This window comes from Gracilinanus agilis, chromosome 2 (genome assembly GCF_016433145.1).
Source record: "Gracilinanus agilis isolate LMUSP501 chromosome 2, AgileGrace, whole genome shotgun sequence".
NCBI classification, from domain to species: Eukaryota; Metazoa; Chordata; class Mammalia; order Didelphimorphia; family Didelphidae; genus Gracilinanus; species Gracilinanus agilis.
Window position 1 is genome coordinate 15,542,203 of NC_058131.1, and position 14,799 is coordinate 15,557,001.

Consider the following 14,799-nt stretch of genomic DNA (forward strand, 5'->3'; position numbering starts at 1 on the left):
AGATGAGAAAGGAAATTTGTTTACAAAATTTGAGTAATACTTGGGAGGGGAGGAATCCTTAATTCAAACATATTCAACAATTATTGCATTTACATTTTAACACAGAAGTGAGAAGCTGACATATGACTTTATTTTCCATGTACACATCATAGTACCAAGACTAGAAGAACTAGGGACAGTAAAGCCTGACATGAAGAATAGGCTACTTTGGAATGAGTGTGCATGGGCCTAAAATACAAATATTTCATAAGATTACATATGGATAGCCCAGACTTCAAACAAACTTCATCCACTGGAAACAATAAACATCATGGAAAACGGCCCTCAGGAAATCCAAAAAGATACCCATGGAATGCCCCATATTCAAATGACTCAAGATCATGTACCAAAACTTGGACTGAAGATGCAAAGTAGAATCTGCATCTATAGGAAGAAAGTACCATGGACAGCAGCAGTCCACTTGGAAATGTACTGGACCAAAGGACTAATACCAGTTTGCCATCAAGTGTTTGGGGGAAAAGGCAGATTGGATATCTGTTACAACTGGAGAAAATGGCTACACATAGAGTAACTGCACTTGAAAAGAGAATGGGATCCTGATACCGAATACCGAATGGTATTGGTCCACAGCTCTTTTCTGTCAGAGCTCATAGGTCTTTACACAGAAATGAAGGTGAACTGCACAAGTAGCCATTTTGTTCCAGGCCTTTTATGAGAGGCATTTAAAGAAAATACCTACAAGAACAGAACTTACTGAAGTTAACCTAATACATCATTCTGAGAATTCAAGAGACCTTGATTTTTGTTTTGATAACCAATGGGTTTCTATTTTGAATTTGCATAATAGATATTACCAGATTGTTTTGGCAGAAGATAAGACTATTTTAATCTGTCCAGCTGGATATATGCCACCAATGCATCTCTTGCCTCCCTGCTTAAGTCTCTTCCCTTTCCAGCCCATCCTCCACTCAGTTGTCAAACTGATCTTCCTAAAGTAAAGATCTGACCTTGTCACTTCCTCCTAGTCAATAAATTCCAGGAAGTCTCAATTACTTCCAGGTCTGTTCCTACCATTCTTTTTGTTTTGTTCTTAATATCCTTACCTTCCATCTTAGAATCAATACTGCATATTGGTTCCCAGTCAGAAGAGCGATAAGGGCTAGGCAATGGGAGTTAAGTGACTTGTCCAGAGTCACACAGTTAGGAAGTATCTAAGGTCACATTTGAACCCAGGATGTCCCATCGCTAAGCTTGTTTCCCTACCTCGCTAATCTTATATCTTTCTCTATTCTACACACACTGAGATCCAGTTGCATTGCCTCCTTGCTCTTCTTCTGACAAGACACTGCATCTTTTGACTTGAATTTTCACCAGAGCACTGTTTCTTTGGCTTCCTTCAAATCCCAGCCAAATTTCCACTTTCTACAGGAAACCTTTTCTAATACCTTTTAATGCTATTCCCTTCACTCTAAGATAACCTTCAATTTATCCTGATAAAATATTGCTGTTACTAAGGACAATGTTCTCCTGGTTCTGGTCACTTCACTTTGAATCAGTTCATATAAATCTTCCCAAGTTTTTCTAAAGCCAACCCTTTCATTTCTTATGGCATAATAATATCCAACACAATCATATACTACAGCTTGTTCAGCCATTCTCCCAATTGATTGGCATCCCTGCAATGTCCAATCTTTGCTACCACATAAAGGCCTATAAATATTTCTGTACAAATATGTGAGGTATAGGGGGTGTTCTGAGAGAACTAGTACTTCTGGTATGAAAGCTTTCTGAGTCCTTTTTAGGGCTGCTCATCCTTCTATGGTGTCCATCTTTCACTCAACTCTTACCTGTGATTCCAAGGAGCTGTACATGCACAGCAGCTGCATCCTTATAAAACTGTCTGAGGAGACAGCTAAGCCAGGTTGAGGATAACCGACAGGCCTCAACCCATTGGTGAAGTGTGTGTGTGGGGGTGCTACCCCAAATATGTAAAGACTTCCCCTGGTGGAATGGGTGGATGAGAATAATTTGTTCCAAAGACTATGAAGGTGGCTGAAGTAGGCATTCTGGTGTGCTTGTCATTTGGTTAGACATCAAAGATGCCGAGGCCATCTACTGTATCCCAGGTCATCACCAGTCATCCTGATTTTTGTCTTGCCACTGGACTTTGAAGACTCTGGAAGAGAGAGTGAGGCTGATGACTTTGTGCAGCAGCTTCTCACTTAAATCTAATTCACATGTAAGTCAAGATATCACACCAATAGATCCTTTCCCTTTCTCCTTGATATCTTTGGGATACAGACCTAGTATGCATAGCCTTTTTTTTTTTTTTTAATTTTCAAACCCTTAACTTCTGTGTATTGACCTATAGGTGGAGGATTGGTAAGGGTAGGCAATGGGGGTCAAGTGACTTGCCCAGGGTCACACAGCTGGGAAGTGTCTGAGGCCGGATTTAAACCTAGGACCTCCTGTCTCTAGGCCTGGCTCTCAATCCACTGAGCTACCCAGCTGCCCCCAATGCATAGCCTTTTAAGTGTCATTTCAAATTGTTCTCCAGAATGGTTAGACTAGTTCACGACTCCACCAGCAGTGCATCAGTGTCCCTATTTTCAGTATTTATCTTTTTCCATTTCTGTCATGTTAGCCAATCTGCTGAGCATGAAGTGATATCTCATTTGTTTTAATTTGCTTTTCTTTAATCAATAGTGAGCATCTAGTTTCTTTAAAATTAAAAAATCCTTACTTTCCATCTTAGAATCAATACTATGTATTGGTTCTAAGGCAGAAGAGTAGTTCTAGGGCTAGGAAATTGAGTTCAGGGGAACTTGCCCAATGCCCCAGAGCTAGGAAGTACCTAAATCCAGATTTGAATCCAGGTTCTCTCAACTCCAGGCCTGACTCTCTATCTACTGAGCTGCTCCCCTAAACCTCTTTTGAACTGAAAATTTTTATCATCAGTAGTTTCCAGAAAAAAATACATATGTACACAGGCACATTCTGATATACTTTCCAATTTGTTCCACTGCTTTCTCATACCTTCCTGGGGTCAATTTCCCCTAGGGCTTCAGTCTCTATGTCACATTCCAGTAAAATTTTGGGCATACTCTAACTGCTCCTCACTATTGCAATGCTTATTGTGAAATGTACTTGTAATATTCTGCATGATTTATTCATGTAGTCACTGAAACAGACTATTAAGTGATGCTTTGCATCTTGCTAGATTTGTTGCATTTTTTAAAAATCATACATTTTGTTCAATCAGCAAAAATCCACTTTCTCTCCCTCCTCACCCCCACCCCCAACTGAGAAGAAAAGCAAAAACCTGTGAAGCAAAGCAAATTTCTGCATTGGTCATATCCCCCAAAACATGTTTCATTCTGCCTTCATTTTTCAGGAGGTGAATAGCATATTTCATCATTAAGCCCTCTGAAGTCATTGTCAATCATTATACTAAGTAGAATTCCTAATTCTTAAAAAAAAAACCTTTTTCTACTGGTTCTGTTCACTTTCCTCTGCATCCAGCTCTTCTCAGATTTCTTTGAAACCATTCCCTTAATCACTTCTTATAGTTCAATAATATTCCACACATCTATACTTCATAATTTCTTTGGCCATTCCCCAATTCATGGGCACCTCCTCAGATTCCCATTCTTTGCTTCATGTATTTTTGATGTTTATTTGATGTGCATGGCTTTCTAAGGTGATTACATGGGATTCTGGGTTAATAACCTTTTTTATTGTCATGTACTTAAGCATTTCTGGAGCTATGTGGTAAAATTAAAGATGGCAGATCTGGGGCAGTTGATTTTGCAAGGGACTGCAAAATTCTGAACACTGGTAAAGAATGTAACCTTTCTTCTAGAGAAAGACTAGCCTAGACTTGAATGGACTGCTGGGATCCAGAGTTTTTGCCCATCTCTTGATCTCCTCGCCAACAGAGAAACAAGGTAGTCAAGAACAACACTAAGTTAGAATACAAATTTGCAAAACATTATAAAGGAGGGTAATGGAAACCTCACAAAAAGCAACAAATGAGGAAATAAGCCAGCAAAGTATTGAGTGAGACCCATATTTAAATCAACTCTTCCCAAAATCAAACAGGAAAAAGAACAAATAGAAGAGAGCTGCCAGAGTTTCTATAGAATTCACTTCTCATTATAAATGACAAACCATCACATGTAAACTACTATACAAGGAAATGAAAACAGCATTCAAAGTTAAAGAAAGCAAAGTTAAAGAAAGGACTTCACAACACATGGAAGAAAATGTGCTGATGATAATACTTTTAAAGCTACCAAAGGATTAACTTTCAAAATATTTCAGAGGGGTACAAAAATGAGAAAGCATAGATGGTATCGATACTCCAAAGGTGGTAACTAAGAAGAAAGCTGTAACTATTGACCTCTATCAGATTTGGTCTCCATAAGATCTTCATGAGAATGTTCACTGCAAACACTATGGCCATCCTTGATGGCAATGAGAAGAGAAGGATTTGTAGAAGGTTCTTTATAGCAGAACACATCTTCAATACCATTCAGTTGCCAGTGATATTTAGGTCATAAAGATCCTGCTATGTTCCTTGTTTGACTGCACAAATATATTTGACTTGGTAGATAGAGTAAAACACATCCTCAAAGACTTGCTTCTGAGAACATGTCTCTCCCATACAGGTAATAAGATCACGAAAAAATGCCTTGATAGATAATCAAATAACTTTTTTCAGTCATTCTTTGAAAATCCACATCAAATGAGATATACACTCACCAAAAGATATTCATTCATACTTGTGTTCCCGTTCAATACATGCTTACTATACATAACCTTCTGTCACTCACTTTGGTTCCTTTGAAGAGATGGTACCCCATATCTGGGGCATAAAGGGAAGATGAATACCTCTGGTTTGAGGGCTTGTTGAAGACTTTTTTCCCCCTCAGGGTTGCTTTCTTCCTTCAGTGTCGATGTGCCACCTAGCTCTTGCCTATGGCTCTGAGAGGCTGTAGTACATACAGCACCCATACCCCAGTAAAACCATCTCAGCAAGCAGGCTAAACCATATACAGGATGACCAATGGACCTCAAACCTATTGGTGAGTCAGGAGGTTTTCTACCCCAGGAATATGGTGGAAGAGGCCAATGAGAACAATTTGTTCCAATGGCCACAAAGGCCGCAGAGGCAGGGTCTGTGGAGCACTTAGATCAATGATTCCCAAAGTGGGTGCCACCGCCCCCTGGTGGGTGCTGCAGCGACCTAGGGGAGCAGTGATGGCCAAGATGCATTTATCTTTCCTATTAATTGCTATTAAAATTAAAAAAACTAATATTTTTTCTGGAAAGGGGGCGGGAGGCCAAAAAAGTTTGGGAACCACTAACTTAGATCTTGGTTAGACATCAAAGAAGCCAAGGTCATCCAGTGCATCCCAGGCCATAGGCATCCTCTATGTCTTAACTTTTGTCTTGCCTCTAGACTTCAAAAACTCTGGAAGAGAGTGGTGAGGTTGATAATTTTATTCAACTCTGCCTCACTTAAATCCAATTTATGCCTTAGTCAAAAGACATCACCCATCTAGAATGACCTCCAGGAACTGATGCAGAGTGAAAAGAGCAGAGCCAGAAGAACATTGTACACAGAGACTGATACACTGTGGTAAAATCGAATGTAATGGACTTCTGTACTAGCAGCAATGCAATGACCCAGGACAATTCTGAGGGATTTATGGAAAAGAACGCTACCCACATTCAGAGGAAGAACTGTAGGAGTGGAAATACAGAAGAAAAACAACTGCTTGAACACATGGGTTGATGTGGACATGATTGGGGATGTAGACTCTAAAGGATCACCCTAGTACAAGTATCAGTAATATGGAAATAGGTCTTGATCGATGACACATGAAGAAATCAATAGAAATTGTTTGTGGGGTAGGGGGGCTGGGAGGGGAGAGTGTAAGAACATGAATCATGTAACCATGGAAAAATTTTTTTCTAGGAAAAAAAAAGACATCACCTATACCATTTTACATTTTACTATCTAATTATTTTGTTAATTTACTCCTACCTAAAAAATCCTGTAGCAACAGGTGAGTGATAAAACAGCAAATATGGATATATGTAGTCACAATCTTGAACATAGATGGCCCAAGTTATAGGACCATCTTCTCAGAATGAGCACAGAGATCCAGTAGCCCACTAGCTATCTGAGCAGCCTTTTTTAAGGACTGCACTACTCACCTCCTGATTCAAGGCATTAGCTAGAAAAAGTTCCCTAAAAATTGTCTATTTGAAGCTGTCTGCTTCACTTAACCCTGACCTTCCCTGAAAGGCAGGGAGCCTACCTTGAGGTCAAAACTGTGAAAGAGAATTCTTTACTCTATTTCTATCCTGAGTTAACACTAACTTAAGTACCCCTACTTAGTATACCTCACTAGACTGAAGACAGGATTAACTCCCCCAAGTCTACTTTTGGATTGAATCAACAAAAAATTAAAAACCCTACTTAGTACTGTGGTACTTAGAGAATCCTTAGAAATCCAATCAGCCAGGGAATCTGTGAATCACTTAACCTTCAGAAGTCCATCCTACAAGCACTGCCCCCTGGGCAATGCTATACAATTTGGAAACTGTGATTGGCCCCTGTGAAAAGGAGAAGGTATAAGAAGTCATAAAAAGTAAGCCCTAAACTCCTTCAGGGCAGATTGTCTTTGAGAAGATAGTCTGAAGAGATTGTCTTCTGAAGACAGTCTTAGATAGTCTACAAGGGAGATTTACTGGAGACTATGGATTGTGGGTTTGTTGCTCGGCTCCTACTTGGACTCTGACTCTTGGATTACTTCATTGGGGGAGTAAAAGTCTGACCCCTTTCCTAGCTTCTGGAGAGACTAGCTTCCATCTTGGAGGAGGCCACATGGCTACTCACTATTAGCCTTCCTGATTGAGAGCTAATTAATCTCTACCTGGATTAAGCAGACTGGGAGCAAAACTTTTAGGTTGACAGGATAGATAACTTATCTGTCCCCCACACATTTTCCTTCTTTATTGTTTCCTCTTTATTTGTAAATATTTGTAAATAAATTTCTGATTCGAGATATAACAAATACTGGCGACCACATATTTTCATATACTCCTCATACAACCATTAATTTTAACCTTTACAAAATCCCCCAAAAGTACAAAAACTTTTGCAAAGATGATTCCACTCATCATCAATATATACAATGTGCACACACTGAGGGAAGATATGAAATCCAGTAACTCTAAAAGATGAATAGCTCTTATTGTGAGAAAAATAAGCAGGTATCACATCTAATCACATCCCAGCAGCCCTGAGGGAAACAAGGCTGACAAACAAAGGCCAGTTAACTAATCTGGAGCCGGATACATGTTTTTCTGGAATGGTCACCATGATGAAGAGTGCTATGGAGCTGGCATAGGTTTTGCAATCAAATCTAATCTAGTCAACAAGCTTTTGGGCTTGTATACTTCCAAAAGGAGTGAATAACAGGTTTATGACAATGTGATTGCCACTTACACAAAAGTGCCACACGACCATCACCAGTGTGTATGCTTTCACCATGATGAATTCTGATGGAGGCAAAGAAAATTTTGTGAAGACCTGGAGAGACCTTCATCAAAAGTATGCCAAAAGGAGATGAACTTGTAATTCTGGGTGACTTTAAAGCCAGAGTAGGGCACAGACTACCAGACATGGTCCGGCTTTTGGGGGAGAAATGCAGACCGCAACAGCTGACTCCACTTACTGCTGAGGACTTGTGTGTCTCATGATACCATCAACAATACTGTCTTCCATTTACCTAAAAACAACAAAACTTCATGGATGTCGCCTTGAAGCAAACAGCATTTAATAGACTATGTTATTGTAAGGAGAAGCAACAGACAGAATGTAAGCAAGACAAAGGCAATGTATAGTACTTAGAGCTAGATTGATCATAGATTTATCCTCTCCAAGCTAAACATCTACATTCAACAAAAATGGACTCCAAGGCAAGATGACTACCAGAAGACAATGTCAATGAATTAGAGTGCTTCTCAATGAGGAAATAGTTTGTTTTTGACTTAGAGGGAAAACTGAGCCAACATATGACTGGCAACAGTGGAGCAAAAAAGGAGTGGGCAGCCTCTAGCATTTTGGTATATAACACCCCATTTACTCATCTGGGCCAGAATACTCATGAACATTGGGATTGATTTGATGAGAATTATGTGGAAATTCAGAAGCTACTATAGGAAAAACAAGAACTCTACGGGGTTTACCAGCAGGACAGTTCATCCATCTCTAAGAAGGAAATGTTTAACTCCAAGAAAAGCAAAGTGCAAATGAAGCTTAGAGAGATGCGGAATTCTTGGCTCAGTAAGAAGAGATATGAAATTCAATTTTACACTAATGAGAACCCAAAGCATTTCCATGATGTCATAAGGGCTATTTAAAGGCCAAAGATCTATGATGTATCTCAACTACTCAACACTGATGGAGTCATACTGGATCAGACAAGGATAGGATGCTGGGAAAGGGGGCTGAACACTTCCATAGTATTCTTAACAGACTATCATTAATCAAAGCTGAACCACTGACAATATAGGTTGAAGTCAGTCTCTCTCTAGCCTAACTTCCAACTGACAGGAGGTTTTGAATGCCTTTAGGTTCCTCTCATGCAACAAAGCACCAATTCCATTCCAGCAGAGATTTTTAAGGCAAGGGGTCCATCTTTCATACAAAGCTGACTGGATCATATGGTAGGAGGAAGTGATCCCCAGGGGGACAAGGATATTTCCATTGTCCACCTCAATAAAGGAAAAGCAAATAGTGTCCTGTGACAGTCACAGAGAGGGGGAGATGTCCTCTCTTTTAGTCATTTCTGGCAAGATTCTTGCCAGAGTCCTCCTTCATTGGGTGATGTGGCCTGTAAAAGGGCCAAGGAATGATCAATATGGTGTCTGCTGTCCAACAACTCCAGGAGAAATGCCAGGAACAGAATAGAGATCTACACACAATGTTCATCAATCCGATCAATGCCTTTGATACTGTCGATCACAAGGGCTTATGGAAGATCATGGCAAAATTTGGTTGCCTGGAGAAGTTCGTTAATATTGTACAACAAATTCTGGATAATGGACAATGCTCTCACACTTTCCCAGTCACTAATGGAATTAAGTATGCTTGCTCGCATCTTTTTACTTCAGTGAAGATGAAAACAGCATCAACTACCCAACTGTCAGTAAATTATTTAACTTGAAAAGGCCACCAGCCAAGACTAAAGCGGAGGGGCCATCGGTCCATGACTTTCTGTTCAAGGATGATTGTGCACTCATTGTGCCTCAGAGACTGAGATGCAGCAGAGGATGGATTGATTCTCTGCCGCATGTGCAAATTTTTACCTGACAATTAATGCCAAGAAAACAGAGGTTCTCCATGAGCCAGCACCACACCATCCATAAATGAAACCATCATTTACAGTAAATGGAAAAATTTTGAATGCTGTGGATAAGTTCACTTACTTTGGTAGTATATTTACAGGGATGTCCACATAAATGATGAGGTTGATGCATGCTTGCATTGGCTCATTAGCTCAGTGTTTGGGGGTCTCAGTAAGAAAGTATGGAAGAGAAGAGGTATCAGGCTGCCTACCAAAGCTCCACAGTGCTGTTCTGCTGACCTCATTGTTGTATGACTGTGAAACCTCACAGTATACCAGCAACATGCCATGAAACTGAATCACTTCCATTTGAATTGTCTTAGGATGATGCTGAAAATTACCTACCTGGAAAGATAAGTTATTGCACTTTGTGCTCCTTTATAGAGCTGAACTGCCAAGCATTCAGATTGGACATATTGTGCAAATGCCAAAAGTATGTTTGCTGAAAAGACTCTTTTATGGAGAACTCACACAGGGGTTAAAAGAAATGGCATTGGAGCTCAGGTGAAGGCATCAGCTACATGTCCAGGAAGATGAGTCAAGCTTCCATCATCTTTCCATCATTCAGTCAAGCAGAGATGAAGATGCTTCTGGAAGAACATCACGATGATCACCCAAAGAAAACCCTAAGGGCAGTTCGAATTTATGTTAGTTGTTGATGGAAGTACTGGAAAAAACTATATTTGTGAAACATCACCTGACTGGTGAATTTGAGAAGTATGTAGCCACCTTCGGTGTTGGAAGTCCATCCTCTTGTTTTCCATCCTAACAGAAGTCTATTAAATTCAACATATGGGATATAGCTGGTCAAGGGAAATTTGGTGGTCTGAGAGATCATTAAAACATCCAGACTGTGTGCCACTATAACATTTAATGTAACATAGAGTTACCAGAATGTAGCTAACTGGTATAGAGATCTGGTATGAAATGTGTGAAAATACCCCTCTATAATATTTGTGTGGTAACAAAATGGATATTAAAGACAGAAGAGTCAAGGCAAAATCAATTATCTTCCATAGGAACAAGAATCTCCAGTACTATGACATTTCAGCCAAAAGTAACTACACCTTAGAGAAGTCCTTCCTTTGGCTGACTAGAAAATTTATTTGAAACTAATTTGGAGTTTGTTGCCATTCCTGATCTTGCACCTTCAGAGGTTGTCATGGACCCAGAACTGGCAGCACAATATGAGCAGGACTTACAGATTGCCCAGACAACTGCGCTCCCTAATGAAGATGTAAGGGAATGAATCTAGAGCCCAGGGCAGAGGTCTGCTTTTACATACAAATAACTGTCCTGTGATGTCAGTGGTGTAGCATGTTTGCTATTTTATTATATAGCTGAGTAGAATTTGTGCTTAATCTTTGAGATGCCAAAGGAGACGAATTGGCCTTGGCGTGAATGTAGCAATTAAAAAATATATGAAATTTCTGTCTTGGACCTATGTATTTAGCTATTTTGGACCACAAGTATATCCCCTTGAGTTCCATCATGTTATTCAGTGGAATCTTGTTCGTCATTGGCATTCCCATTCCTTTTTTCATTTCAATCATAATAAAGTTATATTTCAAATATCTTTAAAAAAAAAAAAAAAGAAAGAAAGAAATGCTACCAGGACACTCTTAAGGTCTCTCTGAAGAATTTTAGTATGATTATGGGACTTGGGAGGCACTGGCAAAGACCATTCAGCAAGGCATGCTCGCATTAAAGAAGGCATTGAACTCTTTGAATAAAGCAGAATTATGGTAACTCAAAGGAAATATGAGATGCACAAATTTAAAAACATCTCTGTCCCAAGTGTTCATACAGGTTGTTTGTGCCCAACTTGTGGTAATCTTCCAAGACTGTTTTGGTCGGCTCGGTCACAGTCACACAGAGTGTATATTAACCCTCACACTGTGATGTCATTTTGGTACTCTTCAAGTACAAAGGACAGCAACCAATCCTATCTCTGAAATGCACTCTTTCTTGCCCTCTACCTCCAGAACTCCTAGCTTCCTTCACCACACAGCTCTAATGCCACCTCATAAAGAAGGATTTCTGTGAATCCCTCTTCGTTATTATTGCTCTCTTCCTTTTGAAATTATTTTGTACATATTTTGTATTTCTTTGTATATGTTATATTCCCCTAGTAAGATATAAACTCTTTGAGGCCAGATACTGGTTTGTTTTGTTACTGTTGTTGTTGGTGGTGGTTTGGTTTTTTACAATTTATCCAGTCCTTAGGACATATAGTAGGTATTTAATAAGTGTCTGTCGATATCAAAATTAAAATTGAAGTTGCACAAAGCCCAAATAAAAAAGGGATTTCTTATAATGATAATAGCTGACTTTTTTATATTTTTTATCCCCAAGGCCCTTTTCATTTTCTAGTCTCTCTTGGTGATTTCATCAGTTCTTATGGAATTAACTTTCATCTCTATGCATTTAATACTCAGACCTATGTACCCGACCTGGATCTCTCTTCTCAACTACTATCCATATCACCAACTGCCAAACAGACATCTCCAACTGGATGCCCTGTGGACTTGCCAAACTTGGGGATTTCCAAATCAGAACTCCTTATCTTTTCCTTAAATCTTTTCATCTTAAGAACTTCCTTGTTTCTTGGCAAAACCATTCCTTCCATTCAACTACATTCACACCCTTAAGGCTATCCTTATCATCCCATCTTAATTCACTCCATATATCCAATTACTTATAAAGGCTACTCACCCTTCCTCCACCCTGGATCTTGTACACATTCCCTCCTTTCCACTCACAAGACCACCACCTTGAGTTAAGCACCCATCACCACTTTCTAGGCTATTGCAAAACTTCCTAACTGGTATCCCTGCATCCAATTTTTCTTCTATACAGTTAACAAATCAATATTTCAAAAAACACGGGTCTTTCCATGTCCTCAAGAAGCTTTATTAGCACCCATTTGCTTCTAGGCTAAAAAAAAAAAACAAAACGTTTTCTGTGTGTAAATTTAACATAAATCTGCACCCATCTTTTCTTTTTTAAAAGGAAAGTTTTGAAAATCCAATTTGGGCTCACTCCCATCCTTTGATTGAGTTAAGAACAAGGCTTGAAGCTTATCTGCATAAGGAGGTCCCTTGCCTCTTGTCCCATATGACTGCTATCTTCCAGAAGATTGGCCTCCAACCTGGACTGAGGTCCAGTCTGTCCAACCAGAGAGACCCAGAAAAATATCGCCAGGGGTATAGGTGACGGATCAGAGAATATTGCCCTCTCTTTGCCAGGAAGCAGGAGAAATGAATGGGACAGACCAGATGGATTCACAAGTGAATTCTATCAAACATTCAAAGAACAACTAATCCCAATACCATACAAATTATTTGACATAATAAGTAAAGAAGGAGTTCTACCAAATTCCTTTTATGACTCAAATATGGTACTAATCCCAAAGCCAGGTAGATCAAAAACAGAGAAAGAAAACTATAGACCAATTTCCTTAATGAACATAGATGCAAAAATCTTAAATAGAACACTAGCAAAAAGAAATGAATGGGACAGGTGGTGAGTGGTCCACTCAGGTTAGCTAGGTGACCAGCCATGTGATTATGTGCCTTTTCTCTCTCCAAGCAGCTTTCCCTTTTTAATAAATAATTATAAATGAATATACAGTCTCCAGAGAATTTTAATCTTCACAGGCTGGCAATACAAACAAGGAATCTGAACTCTTGCTTTTTCTAAGTTTTTTCTTGTCACATAACAATAACTTGCATGTAGTGTAGTATATATATAAACATATATGTTCTGGGTTCCTGAGAAGAAGCTGAAATCATCAAGGTAAGCTGACTGCCAAATGTTTTTCAATACATTGCTTTTTTTTTTTTTTCTGTGGCAGGCCAGGTCCTGTGGCACTAAATTGTAAGGGGAAGAATCAAGAGTTTAGAAATAGAAACTGGAATAATAATAGAAACTCAGGGCTTGTGCTTCTCATGATGCAGACCATGGTGACCCTAATGGTATCTGAAATCATTGTGAGGGATGCCAGAGGAATCATGATTTATATAAAGGGGGGGACTTTAAAATTTGAACATGGTTTTTTTTTTTTTCCCTTTCCTTCTAATGCTGCTCTGTTCCCCTTAGTAAAGAGCCTGATGTAACCATTAAGGTTGGGGATACTTATTCTAATAGTCTTTTGGACCCTGGGACTATTCTGAATGTGTTCCATTGGTTCTTTAAATGTGGTTGGAGTGTCAGGGAAGCCTCAAAATATTTGTAAGCTTCTTCCTTACCTTGTGTCCATGGGGCCACTGTCAGTAGAACACCCATTTCTCCTAATGCCAAGTCCCCAAAGAATCTATAGGGAGAGATCTCTTATGTAAATTCAGGACCACAATATCATGCTCTCCAGATGACTCTTTGTCCCTACAATTGCCTGAGGATTCTCTGACTATTCCCAGTCTTCCTTCCTGAAAGGCTTGAGATAGTAGCTCCTTCCTTTGAAATTCCAGCAGATATCCCCAGAATCTATCTAGTCCTCATCTTCTTCTAATTTTGGCCTGTTCCTGTTCAGATTAAGACAAAAGGCAGCCCCCCCCCCATCTTCCATTCATCAGTACCCTTTAACCAAGGATGCTCTTGAAAGGATAGCCCCAATAAATGATTAAGCAAGGAATAATAATTCCATGCAAATCTGGATATAATTTGACAATTCTTTCAGTAAAAAAGCCATATCCAGGCCCCGATGGGAAGCTTTTTTTTATCAGTTTGCACAAAATCTGTGTGCAGTTAATTCACATATTATACTAAGGCATCCAGTGGTTCCACATCGTCCAACTCTCATCTCTTCAATCCCTAGTGAAGTTATGTTGTTTATAGGGGTAGATATCTGTTCTGCTTTTTTTACCCCATTCCTATCCATAAAAATTTTAGAAAATATTCACATATACCTGGAAAGGCTCCCATAGACAAGGACTCAATTGCCTCAGGGATATGTAGAGAGCCCCCTCCTATCCAGCAGGACATTGCTACTATCATGTTTAAGGGTTCTACTTCAGTGCAATGCACTGATGATTTGCTGTTAGTGGCACTAGATGCAGAGACATGCTGAGAACATAGTAGTTCCACTAGAGAGGCCATACATTTTCTAGGTCAAAGTTTGCAGTGGTACCTTCCAAAAGTGGAATATTTAGGCTTTATGGTAGCTGCTGGAGCCTGCTGTATTTCCCCCCAAGTCCAATAAAGCTATTTAGCAACTCTGTTCCCTCTCCAAGAGGCAGCTAAGAACACTCTTGGGAGCCTCGTGGTTCTATAGACAATGGATCCTTCATTATGGGGAAATGACTAGCCCCCATTGTAGCTCTGACTAAAAATTCAGCCCTTGAACCACTTCAGGAGGATTCCCAATACCTGTCAG

General features: G+C 39.6%; 1 pseudogene; it reads left to right on the forward strand.

Moving 5' to 3' along the window:
- Positions 1 to 10,031: 10,031 nt before the first annotated feature.
- Positions 10,032 to 10,674, forward strand: LOC123233074 (annotated as a pseudogene).
- Positions 10,675 to 14,799: the final 4,125 nt, after the last annotated feature.